General features: G+C 52.8%; 1 protein-coding gene across 4 annotated transcripts in view; it reads left to right on the top strand.

The window, feature by feature from the left end:
- Window positions 1-10,641: 10,641 nt before the first annotated feature.
- Pak6 (p21 (RAC1) activated kinase 6) overlaps window positions 10,642-27,962 on the top strand; it is a 30,039-nt gene continuing 12,718 nt past the window's right edge. Inside the window, exons 1-3 of one of the 4 annotated variants that reach the window (XM_055597870.1) lie at window positions 10,642-10,798; window positions 11,595-11,673; window positions 23,057-23,164. The gene's annotated coding sequence lies outside the window, so the exon portion shown is untranslated. Of the gene's footprint in view, window positions 10,803-10,902; window positions 11,099-11,590; window positions 11,674-22,579; window positions 22,637-23,056; window positions 23,165-27,962 lie in introns of those variants that run through there. The other 3 variants (XM_055597745.1, XM_055597809.1, XM_055597936.1) reach the window with 3 other exon arrangements.

Genomic DNA, 27,962 nt, shown 5'->3' with positions numbered 1-27,962 from the left:
AACTCTTAGAAATCCTGTCTGCGCCCAAGCTTCAAAGAATTTGGGTTCTTTGCTTGGCAGAGTAACACAATTCGAAAGGAGATGTACTATATGTACACAATGCTTATTGCCATGTCTCAAAAAAGTGGCTGGCTTGTTATAAGACCGGTTACAAAGAAAGGGCAGAGGTGACAGTGGCTGTGGGAGGGGTAAGGTCCCCCCGGACTTCCTAAGGACTGCTCTGAGGCCGGGGGCTGTCCTGCTCAGGAGGTGTTTGTGAGGCTGGTTTGACATTTCCCCTCCACCCCTGTCAAGGTGTGGTTCCCAGCGCTTTGAAGGAGCCGAAGCCTGATTAAACTCCAACTCTTCCTCTCACCTCAGCGAGGTATGTTTAAAAGCACTTGTGAGCTGGAGGTGTAGCTCAGTGGCAGAATGCTTGTCTAGCACTTGCGAGGCCCCAGGACCCATTGCCAGCACCATGAAGATCAATGGTTAATTTCTGAATGAAGAGCACATGGACCTGGGTGTGGCCCGGTGGCGGTACAGCCTTTGCTCTGCACGAATGAGTCAGGCCCTGATGTCAAAGCCAGCAGCGCAAAAGCAAAATAACAACAGCTTGGGGATTTGTTCCTCCAGCCTTCGGTGGCAAGGGGATCATCGGGACAGCCACCACCTAGCTCACCAGGATTCCTTATCTGCTAGTGGGTCAACATGGCAGACAGGCCACGGGAATGCAGAAACGCCCCAGACACAGATAGGGATGAAGCAGCCTCGGCCGTGGGGAGTAGGAGCAGGAGCAAAAGCAGGGGGACCAAGCTTCCTGTGGGTAGTAGAACACCCATGAACAGCACAGACAAAGCCCAAGAGACTCTGAGTGGGGGTAGATGGAATGAAGAGCCAGCGTCACTGCTTGCCAGCGGGACTTCTGCTCTGTGTGCAGAGCGCAGGAAGCCTTTTCTCGGGCCCTGTCTACATCCATGACCAGGCAGAGCCCTGTGGCCCGCTGCCCACCCACAGACAGGGTGTCCTTCCTCTCCCCTCTTCTTTTCCCTTCGGGGGAAATATCTGGCTGTCTTGGGGTATAGGGTCTGCTGACCTCACATAAGGTCCCCTCCTGCTTGGACTCGGACTTTTGGAACCTTTTTTTAAATTTTGTATCTTTCTCTGAGTCAATGAATACCAGGCCATCCATTGCTTCATAGGAAAAAGTCAGAGGGAAATAGGAAGTTCTGGGAGCCTGATTCAGGAACTGGGAAAGTAGCCATCAGAGCAGGCCAGTCAGCCATCGCTGTCCCTCAGGGCCTGTGCTTCCTACCTCCAGGGCTGTGAGAGTGAGCAGGACAGAGAGGAGCAGGACCTTGCCTGGGCTCACAACAAGCCACAGGGTCATCTGCCGGCATCCCGCCCAGAGAAAAGCGTGGCTGGAGCTGCCCCACTGCTGAATGCAAGCCAGGAGAGCGAGCAAGTGAGATGCCTCACATGCCTGTTCACCCAGGCCTCCAGCTGCAGACATTGACTCCTGTTTTACTGCTTGTTGAAACCAGTTCATGGACCTCCTCCTGGCTAGCGAATGATATCCTGGAATGTGGGGGGAAAAATTAGCCAATAAATATTTATTAAGCTCTATCATGGCCCCTCATCTATGACAGGATTTAAAGAAACGGAAGGCCTGCTTACTCCCGGAAAGGAGTTTATAATTTAGAATTAATGGGATATAACAACAGAATGGCCAAGAAAGCACATGAGGGAAATAAATCCGAGAGAGTGAACTTAGGCCAACAGGATGACTCGTGGGTAAAGGTACTTTCCACGCGAGCCTGGCAACCCAGATCAATCCGTAAACTGTACGAGCGGTAGGAGAGAAATGACTCCGCCGAGTTGTCCTCCGACTTCCACATACCTCCAAGTAGCCATAGCATAGGTGATCCTTGCCACCCCCAATGCACACAAAAAAAGAAAAGTGTGAAAGGTATTTTTGTCCGTATGTGTATGGCCACATACTGTCTCGGGGGGTATTGGAGCCCCTGGACGTTGAGACGCCGGCAATGAGTCTCTGTGTGGGTGCCGAGAACCAAGCTCGGGTCTGTAAGAGGGGTGAACGCTCTTAACCACTGGGCCACGGGGGTGGGAGACACTTTAGAGAGCTGTCTCAAGGGAAGCCACAAGCAAGAGCTAAGATGTAGAACCCATAGTCTATGTCAGGACACTCAGAAAGTGAAAACCAGTGGACGGGGCGTCCAGGAGCCACCACAGCCAGCCAGCAGTTGGAGCTGCCTGGAGTTAAGCAGTCTGGAACTGGGGCAAAAAAAAAAGAAGAAAAAATCAGAAAGGCCAGGCTACTTCACATAACAAAGCCTGGAGCTCAGCAGGCCAGTGTATTAAAAAGCGGCTTCTTGCCAGCCTCCTGTCCTGCCATGAAAGGCTAGCTTTTGCCTCAGACTGGTCCCCTTATGAGAGCAGTTGGCTACCACAGTTTGGGCAACTTGAAGCTGGGAAAAAAACAAAACCAACCAAACAAACAAACAAAAACGTTTACAGAAACCCAGTTTCGCCATGTCTCTCTTGGCCAGAGAGTCACATATTGGGGCTTAAACCAACTCCTGCCCAAGTGAGAAAAAGAAAGTTTCTAAAGATGGCTTTGATCTAACCCACATTCGTCCCCAGGGTGCGGAGGGGACTTCTTCCTGGACATGTAGGTAGAAGTGTCCATTCAGATAAATGGCCTTCACCCACAAAGAAGGGAGGCGAGGCTGGTTCAGAAGGGCACCCAATGGTGTTTGCCGCATCTACAGTGCTAGGAAGCAGGAAAGGCCAGGAGAAGAAAGGATGGTTTCTCAGCTATGCTCTGCCACACTGCCTGAAGCCTGAAGCCTCAGTTTCCCTGTCTCTAAAATGGGATAATCGTTTTTTGTTGTTGCTGTTTTTCTTTCTTTCTTTCTTTCTTTCTTTCTTTCTTTCTTTCTTTCTTTCTTTCTTTCTTTCTTTCTTTCTTTTTTTTTTTTTCCCAGCTTACAAATTCCATGCAGATGGGGACCTGGCTGAGTTATCTCTGGCGGTTAGCAGGCACTCACTAAGTGTTTGCAGAATGGGAGGGTTCGTTCACTGAGGTGTTTGTGAGGTTTAGAAGAGTTCATGTTTAATAAGGGATTAGCCGGGTGAGTAATCTGTCGTATGAGTGGGGAGAAAATTCCCTTCGGCTGCAGCCCTTACGGAGTGGCTGGGGTTGCAGGAGCTGCCCGCCACAAGCTTCCTGCTGCCCTTGGCCTCGCAGAAGCTGGGAGGTTCTAAGAAGGCCGATGGCACTGAAACACAAAGGCCCATCACTTCCTTCGCTGGTAGGGGGCCCGCACACCAGTACCTGTAGCTCCCTGGCTTTCAGCCAGGTCGTATTTGGCACTTCAGTTTGTAACTCTCCTCCGGCTGGCTTCTGAGCAGCTCTCCACATCGCCTTAACCCCTCAGGGTTAACCCCGCCCCTCCCTGAACCAGCCTCACTCACTTCCAAGGCCACCTAGCGGGGATCTGGATAGGCGCCCATCACTGACTTTTGCAAAAGGCTTCTCTCTTTTTCATCTTTTCCTCACTGCTCTGACAGCGGTGGGCAGCCCCTCCTGGAGCCGCTGCTCTAGGTTCCCCTGTAGGGGATGAAACGCTTGGCCATCAGTAAGCCGGGCTGCTGCTGGGCCTGCCGCCAGCTGCAGAACAGCTACAGACAGAGAGCGGCTCCCACCTGAGGCCTAAGTTCCAGGCTTTCCTGGCCCACAGATGTTGAAACCTCCAGCCACGGAGGCACAGTGACACAACCCTGCGCTGTGTCATCCACAGACCGCCGTGCTCCTCAACAAGCCTCGCCTCTGCCCCCAACTGCCCCTGAAAAAGGCCTGACCTGGACCCCAGATCCTGCGCTTGCCAGTCCTTCTCTGACATGGGACAAGCTCTTCAGGCATTGAGCTGCAGACTCCTCTGGACTAATCGCACTGGCCTCAACTCTTTTGAGGAGTCAGTCCGGAAAGGAGGTAGAGAGAGCCTGGCCGCCTCACGATGAGGGCTTTTCTCTGTGCGGCCTCCGTCCTACAAAGCCGGTGTCTTCACAGTTCCACACACCTTGTCCTGGGACAAATAATTCCATCTCCTAAATAGGAAAGGTCCTACTTGAAAATCCCTGTTCCAAGTGAAACCTCCCCCGGAGAAGAGTCCCTTACCAGGGTCGTTCCTGACTGTGTGACATTCGAACTCATCTCCCCCACGGCATTGGTACCAAAAAGTGGGTGGAAAGGGAAGTGTGTTCCTATCATCTCACTTCCCCAGCTCCTTGACACAGTGGTGTGGAGGGTGTGGGGGTGTCTCTGGTAACCCGCTGCCTTCCTTCAGGTTCCTCACAGTGAGTGCTCCTGCCCATTGGGTCGTTGGCAGCCAGGATTGCAGCCCAGCCCTGTATACTGAAAGGCTCCTCTTCCTCCTCTTCCTTCCAGGAAGAGAAGCAACCTCCCCCCAAGGTCATGGCTGGAGGGGTGTGGCCCACAACGGCCTCTACCAGGTGGCCTCTGGTGGTCCCTTCTCCCAGCACTCAGTTGGCCTTGTCAGCAGAGGGGGAGTTCCCAAGGACACTCCGTAAGCTGCTGCCCCTGGCATCCGAATCTAGAATGGAGAATGGTGGCAGTCTTGCCAACCAGGCTTTTCTGGCCTCCGCATCGTACAGGGAAGGGGGGGGAGCAGAGCCAGGAGAGGGCACACCAGAGATCCAGAGCACCCCACCAACAGGGCCCTGGGGTCCCCTTCCCTCTAGGAACCCCTTGAACAGACAAAGTGGTTCTCCCCTCCGCAGCAAACTCCCTAGATTGGGAGCTGTGGCCTTGGATACCTGATGACCCCCAAACCCTGGGCTAGCCTCCTGCAGGCCAGGGGAAGGCCAGCTCTGAGGTGCCAGACGGACGAATAGGCCTCCAGTGGCCACACCTGGCTGTTCCTCTCAAGCTCGCCCTGGGTTGGGCTGGGTGTGGCAGGAAGTCTGTGCCTTCCTTCCAGGCCCTGCCAGGGTAGGCAGGTGGGGACAAGCCCAGCTCAGTCAGCAGAAAGGCCTAGGGAAAAGTGGGTGGGAGTGTGTGGAAGCGCCAGAAGATCTAGACATTTGGGGCTGTAAGGGGGAAGTTTTTGGACACGCCGGAAACCCCAAAGTTTGCATCCAAATATTTTTATTACCCAGGGAAATGTTGGACCTACTGGTTTATGAGAACTTCAGGTTTCATTATTGGCATGGCTTTTCCTAGGGCACCCCCAAACGATAGTTTAAAAATCACAAAGCGAGGCAGTGCAGGCACAAGCAGTTACCCTGAGAAGTAAAGTCTGTTACTACTGAGTTTGTTCATTCACAAAGAGCAAAGTGAAAGACTTTCTTTGAAGTTGTCAGGACACTGGCTTGGCTGACTCATGCTGCAGCAGATCCCGGAGAGCCAAAATGTCCACAAGAACAGGACTGCCGCTGCCTTGATGGAATTACGGAAACATCACACTCAGGCTGCCTCTGCAGCGGGCCTTGTCAGCAGTCAGGGGAACCATGCGCCTGAGAGGGGCAACTTAAGTCCTAGTCCTGACCGCCCCAAATTTCCTCCGTGTTTCCGCTGAGTCACTTCATCTCCCAGGGCTGAAGTTGGCAGTTGGCATCTTCAGAGGGAGGGGTGGGGCTTCCTCGAATCCATTTGAGCCCTGAATCATGTGTCCTCTTCAGATGTTCCCTCCCTCGTTCATTCAACCAAATGACACCGGCAGCTGCTGTGTCCTGTCCTAGAGAGCTCTCAGGCTACCCGGAGTGAGAGAGGTTATCCCAGAAGGATAAGGAGGGCACGGGGCATGCCACCGGCCAGGACTTGGGATATCCGAGACCTCTCACTTGCAACAGGTAGTCAAGCCTTTTCAGGAATTCTCCCTAGGCCCGCAGGTCCCTCCTGGATACGGCCCGTGCGTATGTGCACGTGTGCGTGAGCGCGTGCGTGCTCATGGGCATAGACCCGAGTTCACATATATCTCACCGCAGCTCCCAGCCACGCGACTCAAGAGAGGACTGGTCTCCGTCTGTGCAGGCCATCGGTTTCCAGAAGTCTCCAACGCTGTGAGGAATCTAAGAGTCAGCAACTGCTCGCTCACATACTCAGGAACTGACCTTAATTAGAAAAAGTGCTGGAGCTGCTGTGACCGGCCTGGTGTATTTATTCTCGTTGGGGCTCAATTTTTTAATTTTTTTTTCCGGTAGCCTGGCCCCTAGTCCCCTCTCCTTTAATGGTAGCACACTAATCTTCCAGCCCACATCATAGGCATAGCAGAATCTCCCCACGCTTTGTCAGAGAGGTGGGCACATGACCTGAGCCAACCAATCAGAATCTCCTCAGGCCCAGCGCGTGTGAGGGGGCGGGGTGGTGGTGGCAGAGGATGTAGTAGGTGTTCCCCAGCATCTTTTGTCCAGGTGTGAGCATCTGTGGAGAGTGGGGTCTGTGCTGCCGCTTAGGGGCCCTGAGGGCCTGACTTCTCCGTTCTGTCCTGGATCCCGGGGCCAGTGTGGTGTTTGAAGACGGGGGCTGATCCAGAGGGGGCGGGGGGAGGTGTCAAGTGTTGCTCTCTTCCTGTACTCGCTGTTATCTGTGACTGCTGGGATTGTAGCATAAGGGAGAGTTGTCTGGGTCACAGCTGCTGGCAGTTTCTTCGGAAATTTCGGCTACGTCTTGTAAACCAACAGGAACTTAGAAATGTTACATTTCCTAAAGAGGGAGACCAGTTATTGTTATCCCAATCAATTATTCTTTCAAACACAGCATAATAAACAACCCACCCTCAATCTTTATGTTGCTCTTCCTGTTTGTTTTTTTTTTTTTTCATATGCCCACATTGCCTTAAAATGGAAATGAGGGGAGAATGTTCAAATGTATGTGTTTTAACAGATTGTGGGTTTCTATGTTAGCCTTGCATTCTGTATTTGAAATTTTAAACCATCGCTTATGTCCTTGTAAGCTTATGTCTTTATCTTCCGTGCATGAACGTTTGTTTGCCTGTATGTTTGTCTGTGCACCAGGTGTGTGTGGTGCCCACAGAGGCCAGAAGAGGGCGTCAGATCCCCTGGAATTAGGATTTCAGGTGGTTCAAGCTGCCACATGGTGCTGGGAATCAAACCTGGGTCCCTGGAAATGCAGCCAGTGCTCTTAACCATTGAGATAGCTCTCCAGCCCTTTTTGCTTATTTTTAAAAGTAATTTTTAAATTCTGTGTACTCTGGTGTTTTGTCTACATGAATGTATGAGGGTATCAAACCTTGGAGTTACAGACAGTTGTGAACCACCATGTGAGTGCTGGTAACTGAACCCAGGTCCTCTGGAAGAGCATTCAGTGCTCTCAACCTCTGAACCACCTCTCCAGCCCCCTTCTTGTGTTCAAAACTAGAAAAATATGCTCAGTGAAAATTTCAGATAATGCAAAAGTCAAAATTTAAGAAGAAAAGTAAAAGAGTCACTAGCTCCCATCTCAAGGTAACAGTGTGAGGGTTCATTGTTAAAAACGGGTGTAGACATATCTTTCACTTTTCAGTGACCACGAGGTGATGTTTTCCAATAGTCTTGCAGCAAGTTGGTGTCTTTTTTTCTCTGTTGTCACTGCCATTCTTTCCCCACACGGAAACAGATAACAATTTTAAGTTTTATTTTATTTAGCGTGTGTATGTGTATGTGTATCTCTGTGTGTGTGCATGTTCCTGTGAGCATGAATGCAAGGGCGCACATGTGGGGACAACTTCTCTCCCTCTACCATGGTATCTGGTGCCCTAACTCAGGTTGTCAGGTTTGTGTGGCTAGCACTTTTTCCCACTGAGCCATCTTGCTGGCCTAACTTCATCCTTCCTTAGGATCCAGGTACTTGGTTGCATAAGAAAATACCATCCTATATCAGTGAATCCCCTATTTGTGAACCTTTTTATAGCTTTTCTTGTTTTGTTTTGTTTTCTGATCATAAACAATACAACTATTAGGAGGCACAATAGAGAGATATCAGATGCTCTGTATCCCCGGCGGGCCTAGAGCTCTTTATGTACCACAAGCCTCAAGCTAAGAGTAACCCTCCTGCCTTAGCTTTCTGGGTGCTGGAATTACAAGTATGAGACACCATAGATTTCCTTCTGACTTCATTTGCATCTGCCTGGTTTTTAGAGCCTATGTCGGCCCTTTATAACTGCTTCCCCACAATGTCATGTTGAGTGACTAAAAGGAAACACAGAGTTTCTCGAAAGGAGCTGCTACCTAGCTAAAGGGAAATGTTCCCTGTAGCGGGTCTTTGCTACCTTTGTTGGTTCTTCCTTTTCTCACCCTTTATTCCCCTAACTTCATCCCCTATCACTAGATAGAGGCGAAGGAAGGAGAAAGGAGAGAGAGAGAGATCCCTGAATCTAATTTCTTCTTTAATCGGGGACCACTAACAAACCTCAGCCAACCACCTGAATGAAGAACCACCCACCACACCCGTCAGGGTGTTAGCATTTAAATAACCTCTGAAAATTTCCCAGAAATCAAAACATCACACAGTCCTAGAAACTATCTGCAGCTGGCAAAGCCAGGCCTTTGCTAGAGCACGAGGTAAATCACAGTCAGCTGCTATGAAGCAGCCCCATTTCCCCACATCTGGGGTTAGAATGAAAACACATTCGTATAATACTGCTGTTTTTAAAGAAACTAAAATCCTGGTATTGTCACTACAGTTTCCTGCTGGCCCCTCAGTGATGTTTGGATTTGGATTTTAACGTCTGTGATGAAATTGTCCCCGTGTACAGCCTGAGACCTTTGCACAGGCAGTAACTGGGAGTCATAGTTTTAGGAGATTAACTTGGTGACTGGGAGATAAGAATGAGCAATAAACGACAGAGGCCAACTGAGAAGAAAGCAGGTGTTTATTGAGCTCTTGGACAAATAGTTCTGGAGCCGGGAGATTCGTTCACTGAATTCACACAATCCTGGGAGGCAGGTGAAATTGTCTCCATTTTATAGATGATGACACCGAGGCTCAGTTAGTTAAACAGCATGCCGAAGTCACTCAGCTAATGAACAGCCGGGCTGAGATGTGACCCCAAGATTAAAAATCTAGAGCTTGGGGTGGATTTTAGCCAAATTTTAAGAACGAATATTTAAAAATAATAGGTACACCTTAGTGGCACCGTGTAGTTAGAATCAAGAACTCCCAGATCTTCCCTGTCAGTACTTGTGGGTCTAGAGCCATGTGTTGGGCAGTGCGTGGTGTGGGCTACCCACAATGGGGCAGGTTCTACACAGTTTGGGGCTAGCCGTTACCAGATCTTAGTGGAAGCCACAGAGAGGAGGTGTTACAATGGAATGATGGATGGGAACAGGGAAAAGACAAACAACTGGCCGAGACTGGATCTTGGGCACTTCCCAGGTGGACATGAGAAAAATAAAATAAAATAAAAACAGTCAATGAAGGAGGCTCTGGACAGGGGGAGTGGCTCGGTTCACCAAGTGCTCTCCAGGGAACCTTCAGGTGGGCATCCTTAGAGCCCAGGTCTCCTTTCCAGCCATTGCAGCTGTTCGAGCCAGGACGCTGGGGCAGGGGGAAAGGGAAGGCTGGTACCCACGGGGCTGATTCCCTCATCCTCCATCCTCACCCTTTTTGCCCTTTAGGACAAAACCAGATGAGAACCAGTAAGGGGTGTGCAGCCCAGCTGTGGCCACGCCTGCAGGGCTGAGCCTCACGGCTGCAAACCTGGGGCGGGGATGGGGGGGTTTAGGCTTGGCGGAGTGCCAAAGAAGATCTGGCTTTCTGGGGAACAACGGTGAGGTGAACCACAGTAGGTTCCCCGAGCCCCACCCCTCCGTCGTTCCTCGCCCTCCCCTCAGCAAAGGAAAGCAGTGAGAAACGTGTTTTTATAAATAGCTCCGGCCCCAGCTGATTTGTAAATTCAGTGGGTTTTTTTGTGTTGTGTGTGTGTGTGCGCGCGCGTGTGTGTCAATGACATCACCCTCCTCCCCATGGCAACCCCCGACGATATCAAAATTGCCAGGCAACGTTGGAGCTGCTCGCGCCCTAAAGGAGCAGGTCTCCGCCTGAGGAGCTAATGGAGAAATCCCAAAGTGAGCTGGGGTGCACGCTGGAGGAGGGGTGCACCGCGGCCGGGGGTGCTGGGCCCTGATTGATTCGCCAGAGGAAGGCGGGAGCGGATGCCTCTTGCCCCGCAGCCTGGAGACGCGGGTGAGGGGGGGGAGGTGGCTCCACGCCAGCTCCTCCTGCCAGCAGCCGCGGACCACAGCAGGTGGGGGGAGGGCCGCTGCTCCGTTCCTGACGTTCCTGACGGAGCCGGGAGCAGCCAGCAGCTCTCCAGGTGACTAAGCCGGCCCACCGCCTCTGAGTCAGCCACCCGCCCTGGCTTTTCTTCCTTCCCCCCCTTTGCCATCTGATTTATTTGGGGAGCTGGAAAACTTGGAGGTGTACCTGAGGCCCGCCCCTTCTAACTCTCCCCTCCCTACCTCGGCCTGGAGGAAGATGGAACTCTCTGGGAGGCTGCCACTACCCTCTAAGGACATGGAAGGCACCGAGGGAGCCAGAGGTGCCCAGGGAGAGACGGCAGCTGGCAGAATACAATAGCAGACATGGTGAACGGGCTGCCTGTGTGTCTTCTGAAGGTTCTGGGAGAAAAGGGGAGTCTGGTCCGCACCAACCGGAGTCCTTCTGGGCTGGTTTTGAGCTCACCTCTCAAGGGGATCTTTCTGTGAAAACGCGTGGCTTCCAGGGTCACTGGTATTTGGAGAACAAGGCTGGATTGGCATAGGCAGGCCTGTGCAGGTAGGTGGCTCTGTACTGGGTGTGGACCCACGTGTGTGTGTGTGTGAGAGAGGGTGAGGGCGTGTCACAGGGTGTGCGCACAGCCAGATCTGAGGACCGGCGGCTGGTCAGCAGAGCGCTGGGGAGGAGGACTTGAGAGCAGTTGATCCTGACCGATGCTGGGGAGGGCTTGGGCTTGAATGCATGCTGGGGAGAAGGATCACCAAACACATGGCCTGAGCAGACTGAAGAACAGCTGCCTGCTCGGGCAGGCCCAAGCCCTTGCTGGGTCCACAGGACGGAGGCATGCCAGATGCCAAGGTAGGAAGTGGTCCTGAGGCCCGGCCATGTGCAGCAACTAAACTTACAAGGTGTGGGGGCTAGCTGCAGGTCCACCGCTCTGCCTTCCGGACAGGCCCTAGGGCGCTCAGGGAACACCTTCCTACCAAGATCTTGTCACTCTCCCATGCGGAGCTGGTCAGCGCCCATGTATGTCCCCTGCTGAACTCAGACACATTCGGTGAGCCAGCTACAGTCTGGGGCTCAGCTGGGGGCCACCCCGAAACCCCATTCCAGGCATGCCTCAAAGTGTCAGGAGGCAGAGGGGTATAGGCCCCCTTCCTCCCCACCCCCAACCCCCACTGGCAGGCTTTTGGGCACACCGGTGAGTAAGCTGCCGCAGGCAGGGAGGTTGTGCCCACGGAGACAAGATGACACCCATCAGGGACCTTCCGGAGAAAGGAGGCTGAAGGAGAAAATCACTGAGGTTTTCCTTTTTCTTCTTTTTTTTTTTTTTTTTCTTTTTGCCTCAAGGTAGAAGCAGCTTTCCAGGCTCCCGACAAGCACTGGCCTGCAGTGGGAGAGGGTGAGGCCCAGCTTCCAGAAAGAGCACCAAGGTAAGATCTCCACTATGGCAGCAGCCTTGGGTTCTTGAGCTGGGGACGGGGTATCCATCCGTGGAGGTATCCACTCCTCGCCTAGGCCAGAGAAGCTCACGCCATGCCACAAAAAAAGCTGTGAGGTCCTGGACTGAAGATTCCTGAGCTGCCTGACTCTTTGCCAGCCCCTCTTCAGTAGATTTTGAAACAGCTCTGTGGAAACCAGCTTCGGCCTCCCAGGCTTGTTTCTGCAGTGCTTGCATTTGCTTCCTGTTCCTACCAGACCAAGCCAGGGCCACCAGGACTCCTCCCAAGAAGCCCTTCTCACCTGCCCCTGGTGTAGTCATTTCACAAATATTTATGGTGCGTCCTCTGCCTGCTGGCTTCCTCCCCTTCCCTGAACTTAACCCGGCTCTAAAAGTCAGTGTGAGGCCAGGGCCAGGGGCCTGCGCTGGGACACGCCATTGTTTCCCTTAATCTTCATTGAGCTCTCAGCCTCTGCTCAGAGGCTTAGCTCTCCTTAGCTGGTGGGCGCCCATCAGGCCCCACGAACTCAGGTTCATGCTCCAGGGAGCAAGGCTAATGCAGTGCAGCCTCTGGTGTGGAATGCCAAGGTCAGAGGAGTCTGCGTTTCTTCTGGGTTTGTGTGTTGGGGTGGGGGAGGTTGTCTTTCCCTAAGTTGGTTCTGATGGAAACTGAGTCCCCAGGGTGGGCTTGGGAGCTCACCTAGTTAAGATTGAGGTTTGGCTTTTGGGCCAAGAAGGTTCCCCCTTCTACAGGCAGTTTTACCCACATTTTTTTTTCTGGTGGTAAGTCCTGGAATCTAATGGCGAGTTGGCACCAAGAGCAAAAAACCCTTCTGCAAGTATCTGACTTGGGTGGAAACTCTGAGTCCCTGCAGGGCATATAGGATGGCATAACCTTTCTGGTGACCCTTCCCCTCCCCCCCATACATTGAATGTGCATTTGGGATTTGCCAGGCACAGGGAAGGCACAGGCCAGGGTGGCTCCAGCATGCTCTATGTATCATTCAACACTACCCTGTCCCGGGAGAGAGGGCACATAGGACCGCAGTCAGGAGGAGACTACCAGGCTACAGAAGGGCTTCTTCTTCCTCTCAGGAGGTGACTCTTAACCTTGGGAGCCTCCAGGTCTGCAGAGCTGAGCGGAAGCCAGGACCCAGCTGGGGACAGAGTGGCGAGTACCCAAGCAAACAGCGGTCCAATAGGGAGGCAGCTGGCTTGGCCAGGAGGAAGCCTAGGGTAGAAGCCAGGCCCCTGGGAGATGGAAAGGCTGCTGGGGGCTTCCGAAGGTTCAGTGAAGCCTCTGGGCTGGTTTCTGACCATATTCGTCTCCGTGGGAGTTTCTTGGCACAGGGCACTGCAGAGCCAGTCGAGGAAGAGACCAAGACACTAGAAGATGACATTCCTTACCACGCGGCCCAGAGGTGCCTCCAGGTGCCTGCAGGATGTCTCCCTTGCAGAAGGCAGAAAAGGCTCCTGAGAGACCTGTGGCTGAAGACCCAGCAGGCGAGCGGGTGGTCAGACGGGGTGGTACTGAGGCCCCACAAACCTCACTGTCGGGCATTTCGTAGCCAGCCTTAGCAGGGCTGAAAAGAAAATCATGTCTTTGAGTCTCCTGGTAGAAGCAAGGCTAGCCAGCAGCTTGGGACACAGCCTAGAAAATGGAAAGTTTTCAATCGAGGTTGGCCCTCCTGAGTGCGTGGACTATGTTCCTGACTCCACCTCTTTTATAACTTAGACTCTGGGTCCAGGAAGCCATACACTGAGAATGGGGCCAATGAGATGAAGGAGGCTTTGTCTTCCCTGGCGTCGAAGCCTGTTCTGTGTTACTACAACATAGTATGCACATCTTGGTAATTCACACACAATGGAGCTTTATTTGTATCAGAGTTCCGGGAGGCCAGGAAGTTCACGGTCAAAGGGCCCGCACTGAGCCAATGCGAAAGCCTTTGTGCTGACTGAGTCATTGCATGGCAGAAGGCAGAAAGGCAAGAGGGCTGAACTCCCTTCTGCGGTAAACTGTGATAAGGACAGTGATCCCCCTGTGAGAGTGGTACCCTGGCGACCCAAACACCTCTCAACCCTGTTGCATTGGGTTCCCAATAGACGGTGGCACCTGGTGCGCTGTGAGATGCAGAAAGCCTGTGGCTCTGCTCACTGGCTTGCCTCTAGTGATTGCCTGGCTACTAAGTAACGAAGAGGGAGTGGGACAGAGATAAACAAGACAGAGATCTGGGCCTGGGGAAGCTGGCCACCAGGAGAGGGATGAAGAGGGAAGCTGAGCCTGGCTGGGGTCAAGGCCACCAGAAACCAGCTGAGCCACAGAGCCGGGTTATGATTGGGTGGCTTCGTCCTTATGCCTTCGCTGAGCCCTGGTCTGATCCCTGAAGTCACCCATGTCTCATCCCGTCCAAATAATTTATGAATTCCAACCAGTCCTGAACTAGAACTTCATAAAAATGTACCTTCCCCCCCACACACACACACACAAATTCCCTACGTTCTGAGTAAAAAGTACAGGTGGAAGCAACTCCTATCTCTAGGTCCAGCAGAGTGTTCAGGGGTAAGTCAGCCAGGGCAGGACCACAGTCACCATGCAGAGTGTGTGTCAGCCTGCATGGCTGCTTCTGGTAACCATGTCTCTCCGGCTCAGTCTCCTCTCCCAACCCACTGCTGAGGGGTAACTATGATACTTTGGAAACTGCTGAGACTATCAGAGGATCAAGGTGCTGGGAAGAAGAGACCCAGGAGAGGATGGCTGGGTGTCTGTGGAAGATTCTCCCCCAGAAAGAAGCCAAAGCATCACAATGCTGATGGATCCAGGCCCCAAAAAGCGAGGGAGAATAGCAATACCAGATCCATTTGTCCCATAGAGCAAATTACCTACTGTCCCCTGGGCTACTGATAACAGTTCCTTCTGAGGTCCGGAGTTCAGGGTCCTGATCATTTGGACGGGGCTCTTAGATGGAGAAGAGGTGTGACTGTCTGGTGCTGCTTCTGCCTGAGCCTAACATCTTTTCTCACATGGTGGCTGCAGTTCTTAAGGAGCTATGTCCTTACCATCTCCATCAGAAGCTCCTTCCAAAGCTTGGAAGGCTCCGTGCAGATGAGACTGCTGAGATGAAAGACTTGGGGATGCTCAACGCTAAGACCTTTTAAAACTTTTTCTACCAAATGGTTGTATGTCCTAGTAATTGAGAAAAGGTACCCCCATCCTTTGATTTCATCTAGAAACAAAGACAAACCCAGAACATGAGAAGTTCTTTTGTTAAGCTGGGAGAAATCATATAGATTCCCTCTCTGGGCTAGAGGCCACAGGACCTTGGCCCCAGCAAGGGGACCAGGAACACTCACACTGCTCAGTAATGTCTATAAAAGCTCATTATAGCATTAGTGCAGTTCGGAGACCCAAGTATTTACAGAGGGATGCTGATGACCGCTTTTGGACAATCAGGACTCCTCTGGGGCACACGATTCTATCGCCCTGTTTAACCAGCAAATGAGACAGCGCTGTCCTGGGGGTGCTCTGCTTTTGTCTCCTAGGGCCCCAGACCTCTGGATGAGGGGGAAGCACAGTGGCTGTGTCCTTCCTCACTGCAAGCTACCCAAAGCTTGCACGGGGTTTCCCTGAGTGCTTGGAGAGGAAATTAGGCGCGGAAACCTTCGTTCTGCCTCTGAACTCGGTGCAGCGGGGCCCAGCTTACTGTCCCCCAGGGAAAATAGCAACAAACCAGTCACCTTGCTCAATGCTATCTGCATGGCACCTGGACTCCCAAAAGCTATGGCATCAGCAGAGTGGAAACTGGGAGGACTGGTTCTGTAGTTTGGTCTCCTGACCTGGAGCATCTCCAGCTCCATTTTCTTTCTTTTGGCTTCCAATGAGGCATCATGTGGAATTGTACAAGAGGGTACCGAGGTAGAAGGAGCTAGGGGACCAGTTAGACTACAGCTCTTCGGCCAGAGTCCAAGTCGCCCTGGGGAGAAAAGGCTATCCGTAAAAGAGCGGGCCCTCTTTAGATGCTGCAGGACCTTCAAGACAAAGGACAATGTTTAATCCAACTCTCATTGATTTATAGAGGAAAACAAGCACGGAGAGAAAAGGGTGGGTTCTGAGGTCACCCAGCTAACTAGAAGCCCCGCCCTTGGCCAGCAGGCAGGAATGGCTGGTAGCCTGATAATTTTGAGGGAGGTGCTTTGGCCTGACAGTGGGAGGCTGGACAGGTCGCTGCTCCTGCTCTGTGCATGCTGTTCTCACAGGGGCCTGCGCTCCGCCATCTCACCCCGAATTCTGCTCGACACGGTGCCTCAGTGTGGCCTGCGTTTATTAACCAAGTACTCCCCAAGGACAGACATCGTTCCTAGGCACTGCACTAGGCCGCTGGCCAATAAACAAATCTAACTCGTTTGTAATTGGATTGACTCAAGAGCTGTGTGTCCCAGGTTATCGAAGGCTGTGAAAGCCTCAGGCCACGAAGGGGGCAATGATGCCAGTATCTGGAATTGAGAGCATATGAGCAGAGGGGAGGGGAGGCATATCGAGGAGGGGGTACCTCAGACCACCTTTTCACCAGTATATATTTACTTTCTAGCAAGGAGCGTGTGTGTGTGTGTGTGTGTGTGTGTGTGTGTGTGTGTGTGTGTCTGTCTTTCTGTCTGCGTGTTATATGATGGTGTGCCCAACATTATATGATGGTGTGCCCAACAGTGTGGACCCATGAGAAGGCTTGACATCACGGTCTTCCTTAATTACTTCTATACATTAGTTTTTTGTTTGTTTGTTTGTCTGTTTTCTAGAAATTTAGTTTTGCATATGTGTGTGCCTGTGTATGTGGATGCCACGTGTGTGAGCAGGCCAGAAGAGGGTAGTGGGTCCCCTGGAGCTGGACTTACAGGCAGTAGTGAGCCATCTGATGCGCGTGCTGGGAGCTGAACTTGGATCCTCTGGAAAGGCAGAAAGAACTCTAAAGTGCTGAGTCATCTCCCCAGCCCCCTCGCCCCCTTTTAAATCCCTGGGGGTCTACCTGTGTCCTGCCTACCCCAGAAGCTGGGGATACATTCTGTGTGGGTTTTGGCAGGGGAGCGGATATGGATTCAGGTTCTCATGATTGGCTTGCACAGCAAGTGCTTTGCCCACTGAGCCATGCTATTAGCTCCCGAGGAAGCCATCACCACCAGAGGTCAGTTCCCAGGAGGAGGAGGAACATGGTCTCAGGTGAGCAGATAAGGGGAAAAAAGACTTCTAGGGTAAAACTTGCTGGAAGAAGATGGTGGGTCCGCTGTCCAGAAAGGAGGGGTGAAGGGGGGTGTCAGCCTACGGGAAGAATGGGGCCAGACTCACAGCAGGTAGGGCAGAGAAGGCAGATATTCAGGACTCTACGAAGCACACACGAGCAATGTGAGGAACACCTCCCCACCATCCACCAGCTAAGCAGGGGCACAGCCATGGGTGTGACAGTGGCGTGGCCACCCTGTCAGTGGTCACAGTAAGCGAACAGGAGCTTTGCCCAGTATGTGCCAGAGGGCAAGGAAAAGAAATAGCCAGAGGGAACGAACAGTCAGGCACAGACCAGCCAAGTGGCAGTGAAACAAGTCATGCCTTCAGATATCAGCCCCGTGGTCAGAGCACCCCAGACGCCACACAGCCCAGACCCTAAATATGATCTTCTATCCAAAGAACTGGGATGGTACTTGGACAGTCAACATCATACTCCCTGAGACACTTCAGTCCTCATCTGGCCGGGCACAGGTCTCCCCAACACCCATGCTGTCACCATCTGTCACTTTCAGAAATACAGACCCAAGGGTGCCACGGTCATAGCCCTGCCCCAGCCTCAGACCTGGGGCAGCAGCTGGAGGTCCAAGCCGGGGGGGAGAGAGAGAGGGACTAATGAAGGGGTTCTATTCAAGGGCGCTTCCGGCTGTTAGTTCAGCCAGGAGCAGTGGCAGCCAGAGAGCTGAAGCGCCAGGGAGAGGCGTTTGGATGGAACTTTGGAGGCCTTTATAGTGGAGCCTGCAAAGCAGCTATAGCCAAAAGATATTAAATAAATTCATCATGTGTCTAACGCGAGCGACCTTACTGCAGAGATGGCTTTGTTCTCCCAGGCCTTCCCAGGATGGCTCAGCTCACAGTCCGTGCACCCGGGAAGGCTGCCATGGTCTGCAGAGAGGCCAGTGCTCCCAAAAGACTCATCTCAGGTTACCACGCCCCCTGGGAAGGTCTGGCGAGTTCAACTCCCACTGTCAGTGTTTGTTTGGAGGGCAATCTAGGAAGGGTCAGAATTTGAGAAAAAGTAGTCAGAGCGAGAGAAAGAATGTTGTGGGTGAGGCTGTTTCCCTCTGCTGAGGCCAGTATGCGAATTGTATGCTGCTTGTCCCAGCAGCAAATGATCCCATGAGGTGGGCACCCATGGACTTATCCCAACATTAACTGGACCCAGGCAGGACTGGGTTCTGTTCTAGGCTCTGAAGTAGATAGACCTGTTGAATTGGTGGAGTAGCGGGAGGTTCATCTTCTGGAAGAATCCTGGGATTCTGCTCTGTGGGATACCACAGTGGGCTTGACTGCTCTTTATGGAAGGTCTGTGGATACTGTGTGTGTGTATGTGGTGTAGTCTCCTTGCTCTTTCATCAGCTGCTTGGATGAAAGCAGCCATTTGGAGCTTTCATCCTGTTTGGAGGTACTGGACCTCCAAATATTTAGACCTCATCGCTTCATCATCTTCCCGAGGGAAGAGAGTAAAATTTCCCCCATTATCCACATCAAGAAACCAAAGCTGAGGTCAAGCTGAACATCTAGACAGGACAAGGAGCTCCAGTCCTGCAGGAACCCATGGTGTCTAGAGTTAGAGTCTGCCTGTCTCCTCCTCCTACAGGAGGACCCAAGGGTCTGGTAAGGTTAGCCCACCCCCACCCCCACTCATGCTGCCAGGCCCTTAGGGGTATGTACTGTGCTCTTGTCCCATTAGCAAATGTGAGGGTGGGCTGTCATGGAAAGGGCGGTAGCCAGAACCAATCCCAGAGCGGAAAGAGATACATGCGGAACACCTTAGAAGAGAGGAGCGAAAACAGATGTTCGCCAAGGAGTGCCTGATTGTGGGACAGGTAGTTCCAGGGAGCAGGCACACTGCCCCTCCTAGAGCCCAGTCTCCACAGGACCCCTCCCCTTCCCTGCAGCGTGCAGGCGTGTCAATGCCCGTCTCCCCAGTAGTCTCTGACCGTGGGGACTCATGTCAAGCCCATTTTGGGTCTGTGATGGATAGAGGCAGGATCCGCAGGCAGGGTGTTGACTCATGACTGGTGAGACCTAGTGCCTGGTTCCTAGCAGGGGATTCAGTGATCACCTTTGCCTTGCGCTTATGGAGGTTCGGGGTGGAGATCTCCCTATGCCCGGACTCGCCCCTCCTGCATAGTGGTATAGGTCGGCCTCTTCCCACTGCCAGCTGTCCAGACTATCCTTGGCCTCAGGGACATCTGAGCACCAGAGTTAAGAGATTCTCATTAGCCACATACTTGTGTCATATACTTACAGCTTTCCCACTCAGTAACTGGCCCAGGCCACTGGCTGCCGTGCAGAATCCTACTGACCATGTGCCTATATATAACACTGTTTCTCAGGGCTCTGGGAGCTCAGAAGTCCAAGGTTAAGATGCCCGAAGATTTGGTGTTCAGTAAAGGCCCGTTTCCTGGTATATAAATGGTTGTCTTTTTATAAAAACACCAGCTGGCTAGAGACTGGGGCCTATTCTGGGGTCTTCCGGTTAGGGCTCTAATTCCTACCCATGATATGTTATGGGTTTGGTTTTTTTTAGGGTAAAAGTCTGTGATCCGTCAGCCCCAATAAGCTAGGCTCACCCACCTCACTGCTAATGCCTATTAGAAAGAGTAATAGGGGATGGGAGTACAGAAAAAAAAAATAGATTTATTCAATATGGCCACACTGGGGAAGAGGAACAAAAGAAGGGATCCAGTGACCCCCAAGTCCATCTTCAAGGGCACTGACGGGTTTGTTTTTAAATAAAGGGCAGGGGAGTTTGTAACTAGTCCTCCTCAAGGTGTGGTACTGCACATCCGTAGCCCGTCTGGGTCTCAGAAACATCCTGCTAGGTGGGCCGACAGGTTGTCGGATCTGCAGGAAGTCCTTCCCTGGCAGGCAAGTTCTGGCTGGCACCGGGGCTTCCGCTTATCCCTTCCCGTAGAAAGGAATTCAAGCAGAAAATGATAATTCTTTGTGGTCCACTACCTCATAGTCTGATTGCTGGAAGGGAGGGGCATAAGCGTTTCTCTGTAGAATATCTCCCTGCTAGCCAGGACAGACAGTTCCTTGGGCGGTGTTGGCTTGTTTCTTTGGTTTTTTTTTTTTTTTTTTTTTTTTGTTTGTTTTTGTTTTTTTTGAGACAGGTTTCTCTCTGTAGCCCTGGTTGTCCCGGAAGTTGGGATGCAGACCAGGCTGTCCTTGAACTCACAGAGATCTACTTGTCTCTGCCTCCCTGGGTTGAGCGCTGGCCGGGGTTAACCACCAGGGGAGTTTACAGGGGCCTTCAGATGCTAATCACCTCTAAGACTCTGCCTCTTAATAACCTTTTCACAATGGTGATTAGGCCTCAACATATGAATGGGCTAAGTGTATGTGTGGGTGGGAAGGGTCCGTACATTTGCTCTCGGGAATGATTGGTCCTTTCTCAGTCACCGTGTGCCTCAGTTTCATCACCTGTAAAGTAATAATACTGGGACGGTGCTTCCACCAGACAGAGTGAAAAAGAGCTAAGCCCGGGGCTCCACCCACAGGAAGCATTCAGTAATTGGCAGGTGTGATAAGTACTGTTGTCAGGAGGGCAGAGGCATCCAGAGATAGGATGTTAGCAAGCTCGCGGTTCCTAGGAAGCTTTTCAAGTTCTGAGCAGGGAAGGATAATGTGTTTGTATTTCTAAACCACAAGTTGATCCATATCTTTCCTCTTTGGCCCTAACCTGGGCTCTCAGCCCTGGCTGTGCTGGTCAGATGTTACAACAGGCCCGACAGCCACTGGCTGAGAGAGAACTGGGTAGTGCTCACCCCACCCCTATGTGCCACCCTGAGGCACTTGACTGTACCGGCTGGCTTGGCCGATATTCCAAGAGCCTTTTCTCCAGGTGTTACCTGTGTGTTCTCCAAGGCTCCTGCCTGATGTGTGGATGGCAGCACATGAACTCCTTCCGCAACAGAGCCATGCCAGAGACCAAGTCTCCTCCGGGGAGTGTAGGCCTGGTGTCCTGTGTCCTTGGCACCACAGTGGGGGAAAGAGGCCAGGAGTGAGGTGCGTGCACGCTGGAGGCAACCGTCTGTTGCTAGGATTCTCTATGCTACGGTCCTGCTCTCTCCTCTGAGGTCGGGCTGAGCGGGGCACAGGGAAGAGGGAGAGAGGGAAGCAGGAGTCAGCCTCTCAGTCCACCCTGCCTATCTCTGTCAGCCCGTCCTGCGGGGCATCATCCAACCTGCTGCAGTGGAACGTTGTGTAGCAGCAGCGGGAAATGCACACATGTTAGATCCTGAGCCCGAGAGGTGCCCCAGTGTAGACCTGTCCTGAGGGCGGGACCTTTTCTCTAGTGGATCTTTCTGAGGGCGGGCTCGGTTAACTTCATCAGGGGTGGAGCCATTGCCTTCTTGACGCATCTTGCTTGGGGGCCCTTGCCTTTCTTGAGGCCCCAGTTCAGCTTCCAAGGGTGAAGGGGACCCCAGGGTATTCTAAACCTATTCCCTGTAAAGAAAGGACAAGACTTGGTCAATAGCTACTCTGAGATGCATACACCTTGATTCAAACCAAATTTGATACCAGTTGATTTCCGATAATATTCTAATATTCATATTTCATTGTAGCTCAACAGTTTAAAATTAACGCTTAGGGCCACGGTTTTGGCACGTAAAGGTATTTTATGAGAAGACAGTAATTCAAATGCACACTTGTGGATCAGTAAAAAGTAGTTCAGGGTGTTGATTCTAGAGTCAATGCTACATTTTATTCCAGCTTGGGTTAGTTCAAACACACAGCAGCCAAACTCCCCCTTCCCTCCACACAGCACAAAACTTCCTGTAGCCAACATCAGGCAAAGTACCTAGGCTCTGGGGTGACTGATTCGTGGGGAAGCCATTTTTGCATCACTTCAAGGGCTTCCTGGCTGGCCGCACGAGGCAGGGTTTTGTTTGTAACGTCCAGAGGAAACACACCCCACTTAGAAAAGACAGAGAGAGGAGAAAGGAGAGACATCAAACAACCAAGAGGCATGAAACACATGTTTTGAGCGGGTCACTGGGAGAATTTGTGATCAGCTGCCGAAGCATCTATAATACACCAGACTGGGGCCTGCGCCCTTCTCCAGGACGGCTGAGAGCATGGAGGTCTGAGTTGCACCCAGACAGGACATAGACCTTTGTGGGGCTAGCAGGTCTTTCCCTTCTTTTCCACTCCCCGTTTGGGAAGGAGACAGCCAGGTGGTCACCGCCCCTCCCCCAAGCTAGGTAGCGGACCCCTGGCCCGGTTTCATATTTTGTCTCTGCGTGCCAAGCTGCTGAGAGCGATCTCTCCCCCAAAGCCCCTCTCCTGTAATCTTAAAGCCACAGAAAGTTCTCAGGACTAAGCCAGGATAACCAGCGGCTCAACAGCCGCTCAGCAGATCATCCAGGTCCCGGCATGGCGCCGCGGGGAGGTCGCGGCTCGCAGGGGCCCCGAGCTGCTTGGAGGGAAGGCGGCGGGCGTGCAACCGCCCCTGAGGCCGAGCCCGGAGCCCCGAGCGCCCCGGCGATCTCTCCGGGAGCCCCGGCGCCCGCGGCGTCCCACCTGAAGCCACACCCTGCTGTCCAACAACTCCGCTCCAGGTGAAGCGGGCGGCCCCTCCTTGCCGTGCCCGCGCCGAAGTCCCTCCCGCAGAGGGCGGGCCGGGCTCCCGCGGCCTCTCCGGGGCTCTCCGCGGCTTCCCGCTCGGCAGGTGGGTGCCCCGGGGCCCCGCGGAGGGGCCGGGGGATCCCCCGGGATCCGAGCGGGGATCGCGACTCCCTCGGGGGACGAGGCTGCTCCTGCGCGCACGGCCCCTCCCCCGGATTCGCAATCCCCGAAGTTCGGGGTTGGCCCTGGCCTCGGGACCTCGGGGGCCCTTGGGCTCGGCGGGCCACCTCGGCGTGAGCGCCGCACGGGGACCGAGCGCGCGGGGGACGCGGCGGGGGGCGACCTCGAAAGCGGCGCGGCGCTCCCCCTCCCCCACCCTCTCTCCAGCTCCTCGGTCTGCGGCTCAGCAGGCACCCGAGTTGGCTCTGTCGCTAGGCGGGCGGGGTGCGGTTCCCGACGTCCTGGCCTCCAGCCAGCCGCAGGATCTGCGGGGACACTTAATTCACAGTGTGCTTCTCCCTAGGCCCGGCAGAGGACTGGCTTTGGAAGGTCCTGGGGATCTTGCCTCTCCTCCATGCTCTAGACAGCTGACCGCAGAAGGGTGAAAGGAGAGGCGAGAAGGCCACAGGAGGTGAGTGAGGAGCCTGCTGCTCCAGGAGCTAGGTTGGGAGGGACAGTGGGAGAGCAGGGGGCCCTCCTGAGCTGGATTCCTCGTTAGACAGTGGCGGTGGCCCGGTGGAGGTGCCATTTTCTCAATCGTGGAGTGTGCCTGATAAGTCATTTGCAACCCCTTCCAGCACATGGTAGGCCAGCAGGGCTTCAAATGGCCCGCCCAGCCTCCGGCCCAGCCTCCGATGTCACCAGGTTTGATAACCGGCTGGACAAGGCAGTGTCTGACAGCCCGGGTTCACGGAATGCATGCAAGACGCCCCGGGATGAGAAAGACAGGAGCGAACTCAAGTTTGTGCTGATCGATGCAGGAAGGCGGGCTCCAGCTTTTCCCACACTCAGAGAGTAGCTTCTCCGTGGGGTCAGCTGCCAGGATCACCAGGGGCTTAGACACAAGAGTTTCTGGGATGCTAGCTATAGCTCTATGCTCTGTATGTTTGCCACGTTCTAGTACTTTTTAGGTTCTTTTGGCTTTTTTCTGTGTGAAGGTGGGGAGGGGTCCCCAGGCATATGGGACAGTGGGCTGAGAACACAACCTTTGGAACCAAATGGTTGTGGGTTCACACACCCCCCCCACACACACACACTCTGCTGTTGAGTCCTTAGACAAGTTGCTTTACCTCCTCTCTAAAAATTTTAATGTCTGTGAAGTGGAGTTCGGTGTAAAATGGTGATGATAAAGCTGTCCTCATCGAAGAGATGAAATGTGAAGCTGGAATGGTTAATGTTTAACAACCCAGGAGGCCACCTCACCGGCCTTCAGCCGGAAGGCTTTAAGCTACCTTGAGCTGGGGGCTTTGGAGAACACAGTGCAAGATATTTTTTTTGAGACAAATGATGGGCCTAAAACCAAGGCAGAGGGAGGGTCTGAGGAAGGTAAATAATAGGAGACCCTAACTCACCACCTCTAGTCCCGCTTCACAGACAGGGACAGCAGCAGCGTCTGTGCGCGTCATACCCATTCTCACATGCTCACCGCCTGACCCGAGCAGACCCTTACCTTGGGTGTTTCTGGGACACCAGGCACCGTTGGCTTGTGGCTTCTGTGTCCATCTCTGCTCTAAGCAGCGGGGCGGCAGGGCAGGCTGTTTGATGTCTCTGGGCACTCCTCATGGCAGGCGAGCTTGGAGGCCGCGGGACTTTGGATCCCACCTCTCCAGGTGCAGTCAAGCAGGACAGCCTTCCTAAGAACCTCAGTTTCTCCAGTTTCCACTTGTCACATGGAGCCGGAAAGAGTTACCCAAACCACTCAGTGCAAGAATCAAAAGCACCTCGGACCGCATATGGCTCATGGCAGGCATCATCTGTCTTTAATCTCAGCAACTGAGGGAGAGAGGCAGGAGGATCTCTGTGAGTTCAAGACCAGCCTGGTCTACATAGTGAGATCTAGGACAATCAGGAGAAAGAAAGAAAGAAAGAAAGAAAGAAAGAAAGAAAGAAAGAAAGAAAGAAAGAAAGAAAGAAAGAAAGAAAGAAAGAAAGAAAGCTAGGAAAGAAGGTTCCACCTACCTCACAGTGGTTTTGTGAGCATAAAGCAAGCAGGTAAACAAAACAGATCTGGAAAGTTAAGGGCTATGGAAATGTAAAGCAGTCTTGTGGTTGGGGAACCGCTGAGGTTCTTGTAGAAAGGTCCTGAGTACCAGGGCTCTGTCGGTTGAAATCTGCCAATATAAAGGGCCCTGGCCTGTAGCATCCTGAAAGAGCGCCATTCTCCATCCTTAGAGTTAGCGCCCAGGCCAGCTCAGTGCTGTGCACCAGAAGCAGAATGGGAAAAGACTGGGATTCTAGCATGCAGAGGTCAGAGGGCCGGGCTGGAGTAAGAGGCTGCTGGACCACAGCACTGTTAGAATGGTTTGGAACTGGGCCCAGACAAGGCCCAAGTCAATAGTGTCTGTCCTCAGCTGGCCAGCCTGCTCTTCAGCCTCTCATTCAGCGGTAATGTTGACATAAGCTGCTGAATGAGTTCCATCGTATTCTTTTAAACAACACATTATCTCTCTCCTGGGAGTCTCTGGGGCCTGCAGTGTGGGAATGGTAGGAGGATTCAGACTTACTTCATCTCCCTGGGTCACACAAATGGGATGACAGAACCTCTGTGTCCCGCTCAACGTCCTGGGGCCTTCTACACCTCAACAATGTGGCTCTAGGCAGCTCTTCAAAGCCAGCAGGCCACAGAGCAAAGGGCCGTGGCCCAGGTTTCAGGTCTCACCCTGAAGGTAGCAACTGAGCAAAAAGCAGGTGAAACTTCCTCCTGGTATGGTTTGGGGCATCAGAATAGGGAGCTGGGGTACCACCTCTTCTGACTATCAGGGCATGTGAAGAGAAGCAAATGGCAAGGGCTGGACACTTGCGAAGGATGAGCAATGAGAGGACCCGACAGGCCTTGGGCAGGAACAGGAACTCCCTGTTGCTGAACATATTTAAGCAGAATGCAGCTAGACTCCTCTTGGGAATGCCACGGGGATGGACATCTGGGCAGAGGCAGAAGAGCAGGTCAGAGGCTCCGTGGCGTGAGCCTCTCTTCCGCTGCGGCAGGCTAACCCCGTAGCCACATCTGCTTGGAAGAGGCCAGCTTACCTCTCCCAGAGGTGAAGTCTTGTTCACCATGGCGTACAAGGGCCAAGAATGGAGGCAGTGTGTAATGATACAATCTGATATATAAGCCAACTCCAGAGATCAGAGGCTGAGAAAAAGCTCCCGCCCAGTGAGACAGTTGAAACCAATCAGGAGCTGATAAGGACCGCCGCTCCTAGAGCAGTGGGATGATGGGCCCAAGGTGAGTTTCAAGGATTTGGGCCTCAATAATGGCAATAATGGACACACTTGTCAGCTCTGGACAATCCAGAGAGGTTGCCTCCATCTCGCAGCATGATTTCTAAGTAGGTCCTTCTTCAAGAAATCTTGGGAAATACCCCAACTTTGCCTTGGGGTCTAAAGTGGGCTCTTTCTCTCTCCTTGCTGTTATACTCGGGCAACTTAGTTTTTTGTGGCCATCTCCTTCTTTTCACCTCCACAGCAGAGAGTAAACTGCTCCTCCCAGACCTCTGGATAGCGCTCATGAAGGTGACATGCTGGTTCTTCAACCAGACTCTCCCTGAGGGATTTTTATTAGAGCCATCCTGACAGCTCCCTGAGTGAGAACAGCCTGCTCCTCTCCTCCCGCCGTGCCTGAAGAAGCTAGCTGAGGGAAATGAATTCCTTCTCTTGTCAGCAGCACGTGCACACAGTAGGTCAAGGCCACGGGTCCCAAGGGCCTGCTGAGCTTTCCAGCCCTAGACCTCGCTCTGATAAGCATGCCCTGAGCCTTCTCGGGAGGAGGCTGCTACATTACTCGCCACTATGTCCCTGGCACCTAAGCTGGGTGTCCTTCACTGTTCTGTCAACCTGATACCCGGAAAAGGTAGGGATCCCACCAGCCTCACCCCAGTATCCCAGAATGCACTTGTGTTGGTAACTTAATCTGCACACCTCTCTCCATTCACGTTTTGTTTTTGTTTTTTATTTTTTCAAGACAAGGTTTCTCTGTAGCCCTGGCTCTCCTGGACTCACTTTGTAGAACAGGCTGGCCTCAAACTCACAGCGATCCACTTCCCTCTGCCTCCCTGGGTGCTGGGATTGAACACGTGCGGCGCCACACCCGGTTTCCATTCACTTTTTTCTCAGCCTGCGGTCCATTCTCTAAATCCTTTTAGTGACTCCTTGAAAGGCATTCAAGGTGCAGAGACCTGAAGCCATCCAGAGCCAGGTGTGACAGGGTAAGGTGGGTGAGCACCCCGGACGCTCACTTCCGGTGAAAAGCAGGGTGACAGGTTAGAAGAACAAGTGACGGTGATCCGAGGTAGGACCCAAAGGTGGTTCCCAAATAGCAGAGCACGCTTGCAACAGATGTCCACCCGAACGTCTCTGCTATAAGGTTTGTCAGTCTTAGGCCTCTCTGGCTCTGTCCTGGGTCTGTGAGGAGCTGGCGTGGCAGGCGGTTGTCTTCTCTCCTCCAGGAGCAGCAGTGGGCACTTGAACTGTTCTTCCTTGTCCCCGTGGATTGGTGGCCTCAAACGTAGAAGGCTGCTCACTGCCCTGTGAACCAAGTCCATGGTTACCTCTCTCCCCAGGGCCTTGTTTTTCATATATGCTAGACCCGGTCATCACAGACCCAAGTGCAATCTTTTAAAAACATTTTGTGGGTGCGGTGGCACACACCTGTAATCCCAGTACTCGGGGAGGCAGAGGCAGGCCTAGTCTACAGAGCCAGTCCAGGACAGCCAAGGCTACACAGAGAAACCCTGTCTTGAAAAATCCAAAAACAAACAACAAAAAAACAAACCAAAACAAAACAAAAAAATCCAAAACATCTTGCCCACCCCTCACAGTGTATAAGAAATACTGGTTCCATATAAGGTAAGGGTCATCCTACGAGTCAGGCTGGCCCTGCTTTCCTTAGACAAGCCCCAGGTCAGGTGGAGGGAGAAGCCCCTGTCCCTCCCACTTTCAACTTCCGTGAGTTTTCACTAGGCCATAAGCTGAACCCTGTTCCATGCCAAGAAGAAGACTGTTAGCAGAGCATTGCTCACAGGGCATAGGTGGGCATAGGGATAGAGCAGGTCCCATGGAATCTGATCTTGGTTTAGTGTCCCCTCCCCCCCATGCATAGTCATTTCCTGTTTCTGTGAGCCTTACCTAGATGATGAATAATGATAATTCCTTCCTTGCAGATCTACTAGCCTTCAGAATGGGCCTAACAATTCCTGCTTTTTCTGATTCTG

Source organism: Psammomys obesus, unplaced genomic scaffold (assembly GCF_907164565.1).
Source record: "Psammomys obesus unplaced genomic scaffold, mPsaObe1.curated_primary_1811, whole genome shotgun sequence".
Classification (NCBI taxonomy): domain Eukaryota; kingdom Metazoa; phylum Chordata; class Mammalia; order Rodentia; family Muridae; genus Psammomys; species Psammomys obesus.
Note: the sequence above shows the minus strand (reverse complement) of the source record. Positions and strands in the feature narration are given on the sequence as shown.